Genomic DNA, 19,773 nt, shown 5'->3' on the forward strand with positions numbered 1-19,773 from the left:
AGCCTTAGATAAGACTGTTTATCCAACTACAAGTCTGAAATTTCTGGGCATAATCATAAACACCGTAACTATGGAATTTAGTATACCAATGGAGAAAATTCAACAAACAACTCATCAATTAAATTGCATACTCAAAAAAGAAAAAATTACGCTAAAACAACTCCAGTCACTTTTGGGTTCTTTAAATTTTATCTCTCGGGTGATTCCAATGGGAAGGGTCTTTTCTAAAAGACTTTATGCTGCCACTTCAGGTAAGTCCACACCAAAATCTCATATTAGGATCACAAAACAATTAAAAGACGACATTTATGTTTGGTCGCAATTTCTATGTGAATTTAATGGTCATACCATTTGGCAAAAAGATTTTGTAGGTTCTGACACTTTATCTCTATATACCGACGCATCTGGTGCTATAGGTTATGGAGCTTATTTTAATAATTGTTGGTCCGCAGAACGTTGGCCAAAAAATTGGATCATTAATTCCAAATATTCAAAAAATTTTGTTTTCCTAGAATTATTCCCTGTTTTAGTTTCTTTAACAATTTGGTCCAAAGATTTCCAGAATAAGAGAATTCTTTTAAGATCTGATAACATGGGAGTAGTTTTTTCTATAAATTGTTTATCTTCCAAATCTCCATTGGTTTCATCTCTATTACGCAAGTTAGTTTTACTATGCTTACAAATGAATATTTGGATAAAAGCTAAATTTATTCCTGGTAAAGCTAATTATCTTGCTGATTATTTGTCCCGACAGCGCTTCAAGGAGTTCTTCTCAATGGCACCGCGAGCTTCCCGATTGGGAATCCCATGTCCTACTCAGCTTTGGGAGATAACAGACAATTAATTGATGAACTAATTTCTAGTTCATTAGCCAAGAATACATGGGCAGCTTATTCTGCCGCATGGCTTGAATGGAAGTTTTTCTGTTTATCTCAAAAATTTTCCTTTATTGAATTTAATCCTGATAATTTCATCAAATTTATTCTCAATCTTTATAAAAATGGTTTACAGGCTGATTCTATTTCTAAAAAATTGTCAGGCATTTCTTTTTTCTTCAAACTAAATGGTCACAATTCTATTTTAAATAATTTCATGATTAAACAAGTTATTAAAGGAATTAAAAGAAATTCAGTTCCCAATGAAAAAATTAGACCTTTATCTATCGAATTACTACAAAAAGTTTTATGTAAGTTAGTGTCTGTTTGTTCTTCTGAATACGAAGTCTTTTTATTTTCAGCAGCTTTTTCGTTGGCTTTTTTCGCTGCGTTAAGGATAAGCGAGATTGCTGCTGACAATAAAAATTCAAATCCTCCAATTTTGCAGACAGACATAAATATAGAAAACAATATTTTGAAACTTCTTATTAAAAAATCCAAAACTGATCAATTTAACAAGGGAATTTGTTTAATTTTAAAAAGTTATCCTATTAATTCAATTTGTCCGGTCAAAAATATTATAAAATGGCTCCAGGTAAGAAAACCTGATTCCAATGCTTTATTTAACCACATTGATGGCTCACATTTGTCTAAATTCCAATTTAATTTTATTTTTCATAAATGTCTCAAGGATTTAGGTTATAAAAATTTAAAATTTTCTGCACACTCATTTCGAATTGGTGCAGCTACATTTGCTGATCAATTAGGTTTAGATAGTTCTATTATTAAACGTATAGGTAGATGGAGGTCCAATTGTTATAAACATTATATTCGGCCTAACCTTGTTATTCATTAATTTTAAGATCTTCGAAAGTTATATGGATTTTTGGGGACGAATTGATTCAATTGGCTGAGAGAAGATCTTCTTTTAGACTTTCTACGGTTAATTTAGGTTTCCCCAAGGACTTTTCTATAATTTGGTTTTCTTTCCCAGGCATAAAGATTTCTAATATTTATGAGAAAATCAACATGTATTCAAAAATGTCTAAACCTGATCTAATTATTTTACACATTGGTACTTGTGATTTGGGTAAATGTAAAACTCACTTATTAATTTATGAATTAAAAGATTTGTTAGGTAATATTAGTCAGTTACTTAATGACACTGTCATTATATTTTCGGATATCATCCCCAAGTTTTCTTGGTCCAAAAAGGAGTTATCTTTTTTAGAAACAATTAGAAAAAGAATTAATAAAAAAATGGAGATTTATTTGAAAGAATTACGACATAGTTCCTACAGACATGTTGAACTCGAAGGTTTTATTAGAGGAATTTACCATGATAAATATGATCAATTATCCGATATTGGATGTGATATATTTATTTCGGATTTACAGAACATGATTGATTTTGGTATTAATTAAAGGCTTGCAATGTTTATTGGGCCACTTTGTGTTTGATGTGGCGATGTGGGGGTTAAGTCACTCTTGTGAGTGGACTTTGTTGATATGGAGACTGGTTTAAATATTTATGATTATAATTGATGATTAAAAGTTTTATTATTTAACCAGTAATTATTTAATTGGTAAAGTAATAAGCATTGCGGCCTTTAAATACCCAACCATTAAATAAAGATACTTGTTTAATTCTAAATTGTGTAAGGTTTCTTTTATTCATTGGTTATATTAATGGGGCATATGACATCATGAGCATGAGAAGCAGTAACTGATGATGACGACAAAGACTCAGTTTTGCCCGGGTTTTTGTCGGGTTTTAATCCATAAAGGGCATAAATCACCTAACATTCCTAAATTGTTTAGAATAACATGCTTTAAAACATCCAGTGTGTGTATACGATCAGGTATGATGTTGTATCGATCAGGTAGTGTAAGAGTTACCCCCACTTCACAGTGACAGACCAAACTCTGACAGACCAAACTCCCCGTTTAACGCACCGCAAACAAACGCAAAGAGTTGTCAATAGTTGACACACTCATGACAGAAATTTTATTCCTCTATGCGTCAATCTTGGTGTAGTGATGACTGTGCTCGAGCGCACGTTCGGGAGATTGCAATCGATGGCGGTTTTTCAAAGCCTATGGTCGTGCTGAGGTAGTTCAGTGACAGTTAAGTGACCCAGTGTGGGCCCATTGTTGGCCTAGTAGGCTTTAATGATCACCTTAGATGATCACAAAGAAAATTTATGTTTTTTCTCTGAAAAATTATCCAGCCGATCGCTTTTGGTCTGTTCACAATGAAGCAACGACCTTATCATCTGGGGTGTGCCAACATTGCCAACATACTCATAGAGGTGATCGCTTCATTGTGATACGCAAGCCCCTTCACCACAACAAGGTAACGATCAGGAAGGGGAATTGACACATGAATGTGCCTTTTTTTTGTCTTGTTTTTGCAGCCACAGTGCAGCACCAGAGGCCAGAAAAATGAGGCATGTACACATGCCTGAAAAATTTGGTATTGTTACAGCCGCTGTTGTTGTTGAAATTGATGTTTTCCAGGCAGAAAGTGTACTAAATCATTGCGACTTGAACCCTAGTTGGTGGAGGAGAAGTCACACAAGTCATCCGGCATGCAGAGATTAAATACAGCAGCGTGGGGACCATTTTTAGCCCAAGACATCTCATCAGGCCTTTTTTAGTCAAATGCATCCCCCACTGTCAGTCCTTTCGGGATCCATGCCTCATTCATCTTAATAAAGGTGAGACTTTTTTGACCTAGGCGACTTCTCTTCTCAGTGACAATACCTCCTGCTGCGCTGAAGGTCCTTTCTGACAGGACACTTGAAGCGGGGCAGGCCAGTTCTATCGCAAATTGGGATAGCTCAGGCCACAGGTCAAGCCTGCACACCCAGTAGTCAAGGGGTTCATCGCTCCTCAGATTGTCGATATCTGCAGTTAAGGCGAGGTAGTCTGCTACCTGTCGGTCGAGTCGTTCTCTGAGGGTGGACCCCGAAGGGCTGTGGCGATGCGTAGGACTTAAAAAGCTCTGCATGTCCTCCATCAACAACACGTCTGTAAAGTGTCCTGTCCTTGCCGGCGTGGTTGTGGTAGGAGGAGGATTACTTTCACCTCTTCCCCTGTTAGATTCCCATTGTGCTGTGACATCACCCTTATACGCTATGTGAAGCATACTTTTTGAACTGCTGCATCCTTTCCGACTTCAGGTAATTCGGTAACATTTCAGCCACTTTCTGCTTATACCGAGGGTCTAGTAGCGTGGCCACCCAGTACAGGTCGTTCTCCTTCAGCCTTTTTATACGAGGGATCCCTCAACAGGCAAGACAGCATGAAAGATCCCATTTGCGCAAGGTTGGATGCCGAGCTACTCATGTCCCGTTCCTCGTCCTCACTGATCTCATTGAAGGTCTGTTCTTCCCCCCAGCCACGTACAACACCACGGGTCCCAGATAGGTGACAACGAGCACCCTGGGATGCCTGCTGTGGTTGGTATTCCTCCTCCTCAAAGCCACATTCCTCCTCTGACTTCTCTTCCTCAGACTCCTCTTCCAGCGTTGCCGTAGGTCGAGCAAGCGATGATGATAAGGCTGTTTCTGGTGGTGATGGGGACCACAACTCTTCCTCTTCACACTTATCTACGGCCTGATCCAGCACTCTTCGCAGGGCACGCTCCAGGAAGAAAACAAATGGGATGAGGTCACTGATGGTGCCTTCGGTGCAACTGACTAGGTTTGTCACCTCCTCAAAAGGACGCATGAGCGTCCAGTAACGTGGCAAAAAAATACCCAGCTCCGCAGAGGCTGTCCTAGCACCCCGGTCATACAAATACTCGTTGACGGCTTTTTCTTGTTGGAGCAGGCGGTCGAACATTAGGAGTGTGTAATTCCAACGTGTCGGGCTGTCGCAAATCAATCGCCTCACTGGCATGTTGTTTCGCCGCTGAATATCGGAAAAGTGGCCAGCTTGAGGACATCCTGTAAGCCTGGGAACTTATACACAAAGCGTTGTACGATCAGATTCAACACATGTGCCATGCACGGCACATGTGTCTACTTGCCCAAATTCAATGCCGCCAACAGATTGCTTCCGTTGTCACACACCACTTTGCCGATCTCCAGTTGGTGCAGGGTCAGCCACTGATCCACCTGTGCGTTCAGGGTGGACAGGAGTGCTGGTCCGGTGTGACTCTCTGCTTTCAGGCAAGTCAACCCCAAGACGGCGTTACACTGTCGTATCCGGGATGTGGAATAGCCCCTGGAGAGCTGGGGGGGGGGGTGCAGTTGATGTGGAGCAAGACGCAGCAGCAGAAGAGGACTCAGCCGATGAGGTTAGCAAAGAGGATGGAGTAGGAGGAGTAGAGGAGGTGGCAGCAGGCCTACCTGCAAGTCGTGGCGGTGTCACCAACTCCGCTGCAGCTCTATGTAACGCCGCACGTCGTGCCTTATGGGTTAAATCCTGGGGAGGAGACAGAACATCTAAAGCAAAACTTTGCTCTATTGCTTTCTCCGGCGAGTATGTGTTTGGTCCTGTGTTGGACACAATACTGGAAAAGGCAGCAGAACTTTCCTCAATCCCCCCAAGAAGATTTCAACTAACTTCACACAACCCCAAAACATTGCAAAACATCTGGCAAGGAGTCCTAGATTTAAAATCAGCAGGCGTAATAACGGAGGTCCCCACCCCCGAAAGAGGGAGGGTTTTTTTACTCAAGTTTATTCCTGGTCCAAAAACCAGACGGATCCTCTCGTACTATAATAAATCTAAAAGGATTAAATCAACACATACTATACCGGAAATTCAAAATGGAGTCCATTTCTTCCATCATTCCACTAATCAAAAAAGGTTCATACATGACGTCCATAGACATGAAAGAGGCGTATTATCATGTCCCTATACATCAACAGTCTCAGGCCTACTTAAGATTCGCCCTGGAAGACGAAAAAGGCATAGTAAATCACTTTCAGTTTACAGCTTTACCCTTCGGCATCTCCTCCACCCCCATGGTATTTACGAAAATTGTAGTAGAAATGACCGCCTTTCTCAGATTAAAAGAAGTAAAAAAAATTCCCTACCTAGACGACATTCTCATAATAGGAGATTCATCAACAAAAATACACAATATAACCAACTACGTCTTACAAGAAATGTCAAAACTGGGCTGGATAATAAACATAAAAAAATCATGTTTAACTCCAAATACCCAAATAAATTTCTAGGAGTAATCTTGGACTCTGTGACTCAGTCATCATCCCTTCCCATAGAAAAGCTCGTAGATTTCAGGGAAAGAGTACAGAAATTTCAGGCTCGGAAAAAGTGCTCGACAAGAGAAGCCATGAGCATTCTAGAATCCATGACATCCTGTATCACGACAGTGGCTTGGGCCCAAGCCCACTCCAGAACAATGCAGGCTTGGATCTTAACGAATTTGGACAGAAAACAGTCCTCACTGGACAGGAGAATATTAATTCCACACCACGTAAAATTAGATCTAAACTGGTGGAAGGTAAGGGAAAACTTGTTAAAACACGTAGCCTGGGAAACAACCCCAGAGGTCCAAATCATAACGGACGCAAGCAGTCAGGGGTGGGGTGCCAAAGTAGACTCCTCAAACTGGCAAGGCAAATGGTCAGACGCAGTAAGTATGAAATCTTCAAATTACAGAGAACTGCGTGCAGTGTAATAAACCTTAATACTAGTACTCTTGTCTGCAGTGGTGTCTGATCAGTGTGTATATATACTCATAAGCACTTCCTACTTTGCTCTTGCTATATACAGTATATGCTGTGAACTGTGAATAGTAATGCTTTCTAGTGCAATGTTTTTTTTTTTTTCTAGTGTAATGCTTTAGTTTAAATGTCAGTTCTTGTTCCTCTGTCCATGGCATCTAGGATTGCTCCAAACAACATTTCATTGTATTGTACATTGTATTACATTGTATTGTACAGTGACAATAAAGGTATCTTATCTTATCTTATAGTGGTCCCTTTCTGGCCAAAAAGAAGCTGGTTCTCCATCCTGAAAGACCGATCCTTAGAGGAACCTTGGGAAATCCCATACCATCCGAACCTGCTGTCACAGGGCCCAATCAATCATCAGAACCCCAGCCTGTTCCGTCTGTCAGCTTGGATCCTGAGGGCGAAATGCTGAAAAGTAAAGGGCTCTCAGGGAAAGTCATCAATACCCTAAAACTGAGCCGTAAAAAAGTAACCATGGCCATTTATATGAAAATATGGAAACGGTACTGATCCTGGCTAGGGGATAACTGCACTAACAAATCACTACCCTGCATCCAGAACAGAAAATTCTAGATTTTCTCCAAAAGGGCCTAGACATGGGGCTTAGACCTAACACATTAAAGGTGCAAATATCGGCCCTAGCAGCATTCTACGATGCTGACCTATCAAACCACAGGTGGATTAAACGATTCATGAGAGCGGCTTCCAGAATAAGACCATCCCTTACTAATAAAGTACCCCATGGGACTTAAATCTGGTATTAAGAGGACTAACAAAACCACCATTCACTCCTCTGTCAGACATCTCATTAAAACATCTATCATACATCTATCATACAAGACGGCTTTTCTGATCGCCATAACATCAGCCAGACGCCTAGGGGAGATCCAGGCCCACTCATGTAAAGAACCTTACCTCTCAGTCTTTTCAGATAGGATAGTTCTAAAATTAGGTGTGATGTAAGGGACACTATGCCACCTTCATGAAATTGGATTGTAGCTTGCATCTTTGCACGGAGGTCAGCTCCCAACAGGTTGACAGGGCATTTAAAGGATACAACTAATTGTGCTAGCATGTCTTGAGTAGGTTGTATGTTCATGTGTAGAGGCCTGGACATGGGGGAGCATCTAGTAGTACCATCAACTCCTACACATGCCACTGTCTCAGCAGAAAGGCAATCAGGGTCAGGGAGGTCCAGATGTCAAATCAAACTTCTGGCTGCACCAGTGTTCACCAGGAAATCAAGGGACTTTCCCTCTACATTCACCTGGACAAAAGTGGTTGGTCCACTGGGTTGTTTTGTTTCAAGGGCTAACAGTGGACAGGTTGGTGGACCTGGCTTGCCTGTTTCCTAGTGAGGTAAATCTTCTTGTTGTTGCCCTGTGGGAGGAGGAGGAGCAACTCTGATAGGCCCTGGTCTTAGTAACCCGCATAATGGTGAGAACCATTAGGGCTTCTTCTCATACCTTGTTGTCCCAGGGTCCTACAATTTCTCCTCACATGTCCAGGATTTCCACAGCGGTAACAAATAATTGTGTCTCCTCTATTGGGGTCTTGCCCTGGTTGAAAGACCATTATGGCAGCCATGGGCTTCTGAAGATGACAGTTCTGCTCAATCCCCTTTCCCTGGTACAGGACTTCTGGCCCCAAGGTGCGGAATTCAGGCCTTGTCATTGTTCTGTCCCCACATGAAGGCAAATGAAGGTGTAACTGATAATGACTTTGTGACTGTCCTACCTTCGTATCCAAGCAGTGGAGCAGACCGGACCGGCAGATGCTCAGGTTAGATGGATCCAGACGTAGACATGAGGATGCAATCAAACATGGGTTTATTTGATCCAGAGCAGTGACATACGGTGATGCAATACAGGAATGCAGTAGATGCTGTCATGTGGATGTCTTTCCTGAGGCTAACTGCTGGTCAAAAACTTATGCCTTCACAAGCCGAGGTGTGTGTCTCTAGTCGCAAAGGAATGCAGCACTGAAAATGGCTACAGGAAGTGACAAGGACCAAGGCTGCTAAAACCACGCCCAGAGAAAAAAAACTTTATTTAACAAAGAACAAGGCATGCAGCATACGAATTCCAGCAGATGGCAGCAGAGAACAATAGATAGAAACAACATAGTAAAGAAGAGATAATAATGCAGTGCAGGAATTCAATTTGAAAAGAACAGCACACTCCCCGTCTGAAATTCACTTTGGGTATTTCACTATGACGAATGTCCATAAAATATAAACAACCTGTAAAAAGAACATGTTAGAATGCAAAAACATAGATTAGTCCTGTTTTCTAACTTGGAATGGAGAAGATCTGCAAAGCTAGATACAGTCCTGTTCACCCAGCAGGGACGTTCTCGATGGGTAATATTAAAATGAGTTCGTTGATTGGTCTTGAGAACGTTTTAAGCTCGCCCTTTCTGAAGATCTTCAACTCCACCTTCCGGACCTTGCCATCCTTGCTAGGGAAAACCCTTGAAATTAGTCCAATAGGCCAGTCAATCCTTTCGGTTTGTTGCTCTTTCATCAATACAAGGTCTCCTTCCTTCAAGTTTGGTTTGTGGTGTTGCCACTTTCTTCTTCCTTGAAGAACACTGAGGTACTCCTTTCGCCACCTGTTCCAGAAGTAATCTGCTAGATATTGTACACGTTTCCAGTGTTTTTGGTAGATGTTAGCATGAGTAAATTCTCCACTAGGTATTAGCGTATTCTCAGTTTTTTGGGTAAGTAGAATAGCCGGAGTCAGTATGGCTGGTGTTTCAGGATCCATAGACACTGGCACAAGGGGTCTTGAGTTGATAATGGCCGAAACTTCGGCAAGAATGGTGACTAGAGTCTCATGTGTGAGTCTTGACGAGTTTACATCCATCAGCATAGAATTTAAGATGTTGCGTGAGATCATTCTCTCCCAGGAGCCCCCCATGTGGGAACTATGAGGATAATTGAAAATCCAGGTACAACCCTTTTCCACCAACTGATCTTGAATGGACTTGGCTGCACAACTTATCTGAAAACCGAAGGAGTCAGCCGACAGATCCCATCTGAGGCCCAAGCTCCTCTGCACAGGTGGACTGTGCAGTCCCAAGTTAATGTCCTTGAATCCTGGTGCATGATCGCCTGATTCGAAGGCCCTCATAACGGCCAGGCTGTTTGAAGCAATTTTGTGTAGTCTAAGTTTAGCTTGGTACAACATACTTTGAGTCCTTTTGAGCAGATCGATAGCCGCTTCTTCAGTCGGTAGTGATTTGAGTCCATCGTCTAAGTAGAAGTCATTTTCTACAAAGTCTCTGGCGTCTTTACTCGGATTCTCCCTCTAATGCAGTGCGCCAAAGGCCGTAAGTTGCCACGGCAGGTGAAGGGCTGTTTCCAAATACGTGTACCCTCATTCGATATTCTGCCATCTCTGCGTTGGTGTCATTATTCTTGTACCACAGAAACCTGAAGAAATTCCTGTGGTCCTCCCTGACTACGAAACAGTGGAACATCTGTTCAATGTCGGCGGTGATGGCAACGAGCTCTTTTCTGAACCTCATCAGCACTACAACTAGGTTATTCGTCAGATTAGGACCTGTGAGAAGGACATCATTAAGAGATACACCTCGATGTTTGGCGCTTGAGTCGAAAACAACCCTAATTTGATTAGGTTTCCGTGGGTGATACACTCCAAATGAAGGCAAGTACCAGCACTCGTCGTTCTTCCCTAAGGATGGAGCTGGTTCTGCATGGTTGTTGCAGAATATTTTGTCGATAAAGGCAACGATGTGTTCTCTCATCTCAGGCTTACTGTTCATGGTACGCTGAAGAGAGTTAAATCTAGACAGAGCTTGTTCCCTATTGTTCGGGAGTCTCACCCTGGTAGCTCGGAAGGGTAATGGAGAAACCCAGTGATTGGTTTCGTCTTAAAGGGGTTATCCGAGTTAACTTAATTTCTCTCTATAGCTTTATTTATCCTATACATTAGTTTTCCTAAATCACTTGCAGTACCTATCTTGTGCCGTTTCTCTGCTACACTAAACAGTCATGTGACCGCCCACGTCATCAGCTGTGACGTTCCGTTTACATGGAGCTCTCTGCTTGTCGGAGTGACTAAGCCATGTAAACGGAACGTCATCAGCCTTGGCCACGCCCCACCTCTCTGGATTACAGTCCGTGCGGCTGTGAGTTGATCGCGCATGCGCGATCCTCACTTGTGCCGCGGCTACCTCAAAGTTCCTCCCTGCGGCTAATAGGTGATCGCATATGCGCGATCATCAGGCCAGGCAAAACAAGCAATAGCTTGGGGCCCCGAACTGGTTGGGGCCCTGAGCTGGCCAAGCAGAGTAACAGTCAGAAGATCCAATGGTATAAAATATTCTAACCCCCAGGCGTTCCCATGGTGACGGGGACGCTTGCCTGGTTAGAATATACCATCGGATCTGAGTTTTTCGAGCTCAGTGAGATCGTAAAAAACTCAAATCCGATGGTATATTCTAACCCCCAAGCGTTCCCATGGTGACAGGGACGCTTGCCTGGGGGTTAGAATATACAGGGCGCTGTAGTGAGCTCTTTACTTGGATTATTCTAGGATATCTCTTACTTTGTCTTAGCTCTGTACTCCGGTAATAGCAGAGCAGGCAGTTCGGTGGGCGGCGCTCACTCACTGTCACTGACGTCACGCGCCTGCTCCTCCCACTAGGCGGAGCAGGCGCGTGACGTCAGTGAATGAACGCTGCCTGCACTGCCTGCTGTTGTTACCGGAGCTCAGCCAAAGTAAGAGTCAGAGACTCAGAGATTTCAAAATAATAATAAAATAGCTCTGCATTGAGAAATGAAGTGACTGATTAGTTTATTAATATACTGCTGCTGTGAGCGTCGGGGAGGGAGATCTGTGGATGGCACTGTTTAGGGGGGATCTGTGTATGGCAGTGCCATCCACAGATCCCCCTACAGTGCGATCCACAGATCCCCCTCCCCTAAACAGTGCCATCCACACAGATCTCCCCCCTAAACAGTGCCATCCACAGATCCCCCTACAGTGCCATCCACAGACCACAGATCCCCCTCCCCTAAACAGTGCCATCCACACAGATCTCCCCCCTAAACAGTGCCATCCACAGATCCCCCCTCCCCTAAACAGTGCCATGATCATCATGATGGCACTGTTTAGGGGAGGGGGGATCTGTGGATGGCACTGTAGGGGGATCTGTGGATGGCACTGCCATACACAGATCCCCCCTAAACAGTGCCATCCACAGATCTCCCCCATAAACAGTGCCATCTACAGATCCCCCCTAAACATTGCCATCCACTGATCCCCCCTCCCCTAAACAGTGCCATGATCATCATGATGGCACTGTTTAGGGGAGGGGGGATCTGTGGATGGCACTGTTTAGGGGGGATCAGTGGATGGCACTGTTTAGGGGGGATCTGTAGATGGCACTGTTTATGGGGGAGATCTGTGGATGGCACTGTTTAGGGGAGGGGGGATCTGTGGATGGCACTGTAGGGGGATCTGTGGATGGCACTGCCATACACAGATCCCCCCTAAACAGTGCCATCCGCAGATCTCCCCCATAAACAGTGCCATCTACAGATCCCCCCTAAACATTGCCATCCACAGATCCCCCCCCCCCCTAAACAGTGCCATCCACAGATCTCCCCCATAAACAGTGCCATCTACAGATCCCCCGTAAACAGTGCCATCCACTGATCCCCCCTCCCCTAAACAGTGCCATGATCATCATGATGGCACTGTTTAGGGGAGGGGGGATCTGTGGATGGCACTGTAGGGGGATCTGTGGATGGCACTGCCATACACAGATCCCCCCTAAACAGTGCCATCCACAGATCTCCCCCATAAACAGTGCCATCTACAGATCCCCCCTAAACATTGCCATCCACTGATCCCCCCTCCCCTAAACAGTGCCATGATCATCATGATGGCACTGTTTAGGGGAGGGGGGATCTGTGGATGGCACTGTTTAGGGGGGATCAGTGGATGGCAATGTTTAGGGGGGATCTGTAGATGGCACTGTTTATGGGGGAGATCTGTGGATGGCACTGTTTAGGGGAGGGGGGATCTGTGGATGGCACTGTAGGGGGATCTGTGGATGGCACTGCCATACACAGATCCCCCCTAAACAGTGCCATCCGCAGATCTCCCCCATAAACAGTGCCATCTACAGATCCCCCCTAAACATTGCCATCCACAGATCCCCCCTCCCCCCTAAACATTGCCATCCACAGATCCCCCCTCATCATGATGGCACTGTTTAGGGGAGGGGGGATCTGTGGATGGCACTGTAGGGGGATCTGTGGATGGCACTGCCATACACAGATCCCCCCTAAACAGTGCCATCCGCAGATCTCCCCCATAAACAGTGCCATCTACAGATCCCCCCTAAACATTGCCATCCACAGATCCCCCCTCCCCTAAACAGTGCCATCCACAGATCTCCCCCATAAACAGTGCCATCTACAGATCCCCCGTAAACAGTGCCATCCACAGATCTCCCCCATAAACAGTGCCATCTACAGATCCCCCCTAAGCATGGCCTTATATCACATTACACTTTTAGTCATGCGATCACTAACCAGGCCATGCCGTGCTGATACAGGCGCGTGACGTCAGTGAATGAACGCTGCCTGCACTGCCTGCTGTTGTTACCGGAGCTCAGCCAAAGTAAGAGTCAGAGACTCAGAGATTTCAAAATAATAATAAAATAGCTCTGCATTGAGAAATGAAGTGACTGATTAGTTTATTAATATACTGCTGCTGTGAGCGTCGGGGAGGGAGATCTGTGGATGGCACTGTTTAGGGGGGATCTGTGTATGGCAGTGCCATCCACAGATCCCCCTACAGTGCGATCCACAGATCCCCCTCCCCTAAACAGTGCCATCCACACAGATCTCCCCCCTAAACAGTGCCATCCACAGATCCCCCTACAGTGCCATCCACAGACCACAGATCCCCCTCCCCTAAACAGTGCCATCCACACAGATCTCCCCCCTAAACAGTGCCATCCACAGATCCCCCCTCCCCTAAACAGTGCCATGATCATCATGATGGCACTGTTTAGGGGAGGGGGGATCTGTGGATGGCACTGTAGGGGGATCTGTGGATGGCACTGCCATACACAGATCCCCCCTAAACAGTGCCATCCACAGATCTCCCCCATAAACAGTGCCATCTACAGATCCCCCCTAAACATTGCCATCCACTGATCCCCCCTCCCCTAAACAGTGCCATGATCATCATGATGGCACTGTTTAGGGGAGGGGGGATCTGTGGATGGCACTGTTTAGGGGGGATCAGTGGATGGCAATGTTTAGGGGGGATCTGTAGATGGCACTGTTTATGGGGGAGATCTGTGGATGGCACTGTTTAGGGGAGGGGGGATCTGTGGATGGCACTGTAGGGGGATCTGTGGATGGCACTGCCATACACAGATCCCCCCTAAACAGTGCCATCCGCAGATCTCCCCCATAAACAGTGCCATCTACAGATCCCCCCTAAACATTGCCATCCACAGATCCCCCCCTCCCCTAAACAGTGCCATCCACAGATCTCCCCCATAAACAGTGCCATCTACAGATCCCCCGTAAACAGTGCCATCCACTGATCCCCCCTCCCCTAAACAGTGCCATGATCATCATGATGGCACTGTTTAGGGGAGGGGGGATCTGTGGATGGCACTGTAGGGGGATCTGTGGATGGCACTGCCATACACAGATCCCCCCTAAACAGTGCCATCCACAGATCTCCCCCATAAACAGTGCCATCTACAGATCCCCCCTAAACAGTGCCATCCACTGATCCCCCCTCCCCTAAACAGTGCCATGATCATCATGATGGCACTGTTTAGGGGAGGGGGGATCTGTGGATGGCACTGTTTAGGGGGGATCAGTGGATGGCAATGTTTAGGGGGGATCTGTAGATGGCACTGTTTATGGGGGAGATCTGTGGATGGCACTGTTTAGGGGAGGGGGGATCTGTGGATGGCACTGTAGGGGGATCTGTGGATGGCACTGCCATACACAGATCCCCCCTAAACAGTGCCATCCGCAGATCTCCCCCATAAACAGTGCCATCTACAGATCCCCCCTAAACATTGCCATCCACAGATCCCCCCTCCCCCCTAAACATTGCCATCCACAGATCCCCCCTCATCATGATGGCACTGTTTAGGGGAGGGGGGATCTGTGGATGGCACTGTAGGGGGATCTGTGGATGGCACTGCCATACACAGATCCCCCCTAAACAGTGCCATCCGCAGATCTCCCCCATAAACAGTGCCATCTACAGATCCCCCCTAAACATTGCCATCCACAGATCCCCCCTCCCCTAAACAGTGCCATCCACAGATCTCCCCCATAAACAGTGCCATCTACAGATCCCCCGTAAACAGTGCCATCCACAGATCTCCCCCATAAACAGTGCCATCTACAGATCCCCCCTAAGCATGGCCTTATATCACATTACACTTTTAGTCATGCGATCACTAACCAGGCCATGCCGTGCTGATACAGGCGCGTGACGTCAGTGAATGAACGCTGCCTGCACTGCCTGCTGTTGTTACCGGAGCTCAGCCAAAGTAAGAGTCAGAGACTCAGAGATTTCAAAATAATAATAAAATAGCTCTGCATTGAGAAATGAAGTGACTGATTAGTTTATTAATATACTGCTGCTGTGAGCGTCGGGGAGGGAGATCTGTGGATGGCACTGTTTAGGGGGGATCTGTGTATGGCAGTGCCATCCACAGATCCCCCTACAGTGCGATCCACAGATCCCCCTCCCCTAAACAGTGCCATCCACACAGATCTCCCCCCTAAACAGTGCCATCCACAGATCCCCCTACAGTGCCATCCACAGACCACAGATCCCCCTCCCCTAAACAGTGCCATCCACACAGATCTCCCCCCTAAACAGTGCCATCCACAGATCCCCCCTCCCCTAAACAGTGCCATGATCATCATGATGGCACTGTTTAGGGGAGGGGGGATCTGTGGATGGCACTGTAGGGGGATCTGTGGATGGCACTGCCATACACAGATCCCCCCTAAACAGTGCCATCCACAGATCTCCCCCATAAACAGTGCCATCTACAGATCCCCCCTAAACATTGCCATCCACTGATCCCCCCTCCCCTAAACAGTGCCATGATCATCATGATGGCACTGTTTAGGGGAGGGGGGATCTGTGGATGGCACTGTTTAGGGGGGATCAGTGGATGGCAATGTTTAGGGGGGATCTGTAGATGGCACTGTTTATGGGGGAGATCTGTGGATGGCACTGTTTAGGGGAGGGGGGATCTGTGGATGGCACTGTAGGGGGATCTGTGGATGGCACTGCCATACACAGATCCCCCCTAAACAGTGCCATCCGCAGATCTCCCCCATAAACAGTGCCATCTACAGATCCCCCCTAAACATTGCCATCCACAGATCCCCCCCTCCCCTAAACAGTGCCATCCACAGATCTCCCCCATAAACAGTGCCATCTACAGATCCCCCGTAAACAGTGCCATCCACTGATCCCCCCTCCCCTAAACAGTGCCATGATCATCATGATGGCACTGTTTAGGGGAGGGGGGATCTGTGGATGGCACTGTAGGGGGATCTGTGGATGGCACTGCCATACACAGATCCCCCCTAAACAGTGCCATCCACAGATCTCCCCCATAAACAGTGCCATCTACAGATCCCCCGTAAACAGTGCCATCCACTGATCCCCCCTCCCCTAAACAGTGCCATGATCATCATGATGGCACTGTTTAGGGGAGGGGGGATCTGTGGATGGCACTGTTTAGGGGGGATCTGTGGATGGCAATGTTTAGGGGGGATCTGTAGATGGCACTGTTTATGGGGGAGATCTGTGGATGGCACTGTTTAGGGGAGGGGGGATCTGTGGATGGCACTGTAGGGGGATCTGTGGATGGCACTGCCATACACAGATCCCCCCTAAACAGTGCCATCCGCAGATCTCCCCCATAAACAGTGCCATCTACAGATCCCCCCTAAACATTGCCATCCACAGATCCCCCCTCCCCTAAACAGTGCCATTCACAGATCTCCCCCATAAACAGTACCATCTACAGATCCCCCGTAAACAGTGCCATCCACTGATCCCCCCTCCCCTAAACAGTGCCATGATCATCATGATGGCACTGTTTAGGGGAGGGGGGATCTGTGGATGGCACTGTAGGGGGATCTGTGGATGGCACTGCCATACACAGATCCCCCCTAAACAGTGCCATCCGCAGATCTCCCCCATAAACAGTGCCATCTACAGATCCCCCCTAAACATTGCCATCCACAGATCCCCCCTCCCCTAAACAGTGCCATCCACAGATCTCCCCCATAAACAGTGCCATCTACAGATCCCCCGTAAACAGTGCCATCCACAGATCTCCCCCATAAACAGTGCCATCTACAGATCCCCCCTAAGCATGGCCTTATATCACATTACACTTTTAGTCATGCGATCACTAACCAGGCCATGCCGTGCTGATACAGGCGCGTGACGTCAGTGAATGAACGCTGCCTGCACTGCCTGCTGTTGTTACCGGAGCTCAGCCAAAGTAAGAGTCAGAGACTCAGAGATTTCAAAATAATAATAAAATAGCTCTGCATTGAGAAATGAAGTGACTGATTAGTTTATTAATATACTGCTGCTGTGAGCGTCGGGGAGGGAGATCTGTGGATGGCACTGTTTAGGGGGGATCTGTGTATGGCAGTGCCATCCACAGATCCCCCTACAGTGCGATCCACAGATCCCCCTCCCCTAAACAGTGCCATCCACACAGATCTCCCCCCTAAACAGTGCCATCCACAGATCCCCCTACAGTGCCATCCACAGACCACAGATCCCCCTCCCCTAAACAGTGCCATCCACACAGATCTCCCCCCTAAACAGTGCCATCCACAGATCCCCCCTCCCCTAAACAGTGCCATGATCATCATGATGGCACTGTTTAGGGGAGGGGGGATCTGTGGATGGCACTGTAGGGGGATCTGTGGATGGCACTGCCATACACAGATCCCCCCTAAACAGTGCCATCCACAGATCTCCCCCATAAACAGTGCCATCTACAGATCCCCCCTAAACATTGCCATCCACTGATCCCCCCTCCCCTAAACAGTGCCATGATCATCATGATGGCACTGTTTAGGGGAGGGGGGATCTGTGGATGGCACTGTTTAGGGGGGATCAGTGGATGGCAATGTTTAGGGGGGATCTGTAGATGGCACTGTTTATGGGGGAGATCTGTAGATGGCACTGTTTAGGGGAGGGGGGATCTGTGGATGGCACTGTAGGGGGATCTGTGGATGGCACTGCCATACACAGATCCCCCCTAAACAGTGCCATCCGCAGATCTCCCCCATAAACAGTGCCATCTACAGATCCCCCCTAAACATTGCCATCCACAGATCCCCCCCTCCCCTAAACAGTGCCATCCACAGATCCCCCCCCTAAACAGTGCCATCCACAGATCCCCCGTAAACAGTGCCATCCACTGATCCCCCCTCCCCTAAACAGTGCCATGATCATCATGATGGCACTGTTTAGGGGAGGGGGGATCTGTGGATGGCACTGTAGGGGGATCTGTGGATGGCACTGCCATACACAGATCCCCCCTAAACAGTGCCATCCACAGATCTCCCCCATAAACAGTGCCATCTACAGATCCCCCCTAAACATTGCCATCCACTGATCCCCCCTCCCCTAAACAGTGCCATGATCATCATGATGGCACTGTTTAGGGGAGGGGGGATCTGTGGATGGCACTGTTTAGGGGGGATCAGTGGATGGCAATGTTTAGGGGGGATCTGTAGATGGCACTGTTTATGGGGGAGATCTGTGGATGGCACTGTTTAGGGGAGGGGGGATCTGTGGATGGCACTGTAGGGGGATCTGTGGATGGCACTGCCATACACAGATCCCCCCTAAACAGTGCCATCCGCAGATCTCCCCCATAAACAGTGCCATCTACAGATCCCCCCTAAACATTGCCATCCACAGATCCCCCCTCCCCTAAACAGTGCCATTCACAGATCTCCCCCATAAACAGTACCATCTACAGATCCCCCGTAAACAGTGCCATCCACTGATCCCCCCTCCCCTAAACAGTGCCATGATCATCATGATGGCACTGTTTAGGGGAGGGGGGATCTGTGGATGGCACTGTAGGGGGATCTGTGGATGGCACTGCCATACACAGATCCCCCCTAAACAGTGCCATCCGCAGATCTCCCCCATAAACAGTGCCATCTACAGATCCCCCCTAAACATTGCCATCCACAGATCCCCCCTCCCCTAAACAGTGCCATCCACAGATCTCCCCCATAAACAGTGCCATCTACAGATCCCCCGTAAACAGTGCCATCCACAGATCTCCCCCATAAACAGTGCCATCTACAGATCCCCCCTAAGCATGGCCTTATATCACATTACACTTTTAGTCATGCGATCACTAACCAGGCCATGCCGTGCTGATACTGGAAAAGACCCCCCCCCCCCCCCAAATTATAATCAATGGGGATGGAGTGGCAGCACAGTAGGCCATATGTACTAGCGGCAGGGCCAGTCCGGCAAGGTGACAGGCTATTCAACTGCTGGACTGCCCTGCCGCTAATGTGTACCTTTGCATACTTTTTTTCCGGCAGAGAGGTCCGCTTTTGGGGCTCTATGCTAGAAAAAAAAATAATAAATTATCCTAATGCATTGTGAATGGAGAGAAAATCATTTTCGATGCATCGGGATGTCTTCAGTTCACTATTGGTACGTTTTTTGGCCGGAGAAAATAAGGTATCACGCTGTGTTTTTTTCTCTAACAAAAAATCAATATGACTTGTCATAACGCAGTTTTTGTAATTACTGCACATTGCAATGCAATAATTAGGATGCAGCGCTAATGTAAATTTGGATCCAGGCATCACCGGATCGTTTATTTCTTAGCCTGCACTGCTGCAATTTCTATTGGAGTACCAGTGTAATTCTGGGGCTACAATCGGTTACCATGGCAGCATGACGCTAGCATCAGCATACTCTGCTGTGCTTTTGCCGGACGCTCCTTCTTTACTTCACAGGTTGGGATGGCGCATTGATCATAAAGCTCTAAATGCGCCACACAGACCTTTGAAGTAAGGGGGCGCCCAGCAGCATCAGATCAGGTTAGGATACGGCTGCTTTCGTCCTGGCTGACAT

At 47.0% G+C, this 19,773-nt stretch overlaps 1 protein-coding gene across 1 annotated transcript in view; it reads right to left on the bottom strand.

Moving 5' to 3' along the window:
- LOC120999664 (oocyte zinc finger protein XlCOF6-like) overlaps positions 1 to 19,773 on the bottom strand; it is a 2,208,135-nt gene that overhangs the window by 1,336,382 nt on the left and 851,980 nt on the right. The gene's annotated exons all lie outside the window — the stretch shown is intronic.

This window comes from Bufo bufo, chromosome 4, assembly GCF_905171765.1.
Source record: "Bufo bufo chromosome 4, aBufBuf1.1, whole genome shotgun sequence".
Classification (NCBI taxonomy): Eukaryota; Metazoa; Chordata; class Amphibia; order Anura; family Bufonidae; genus Bufo; species Bufo bufo.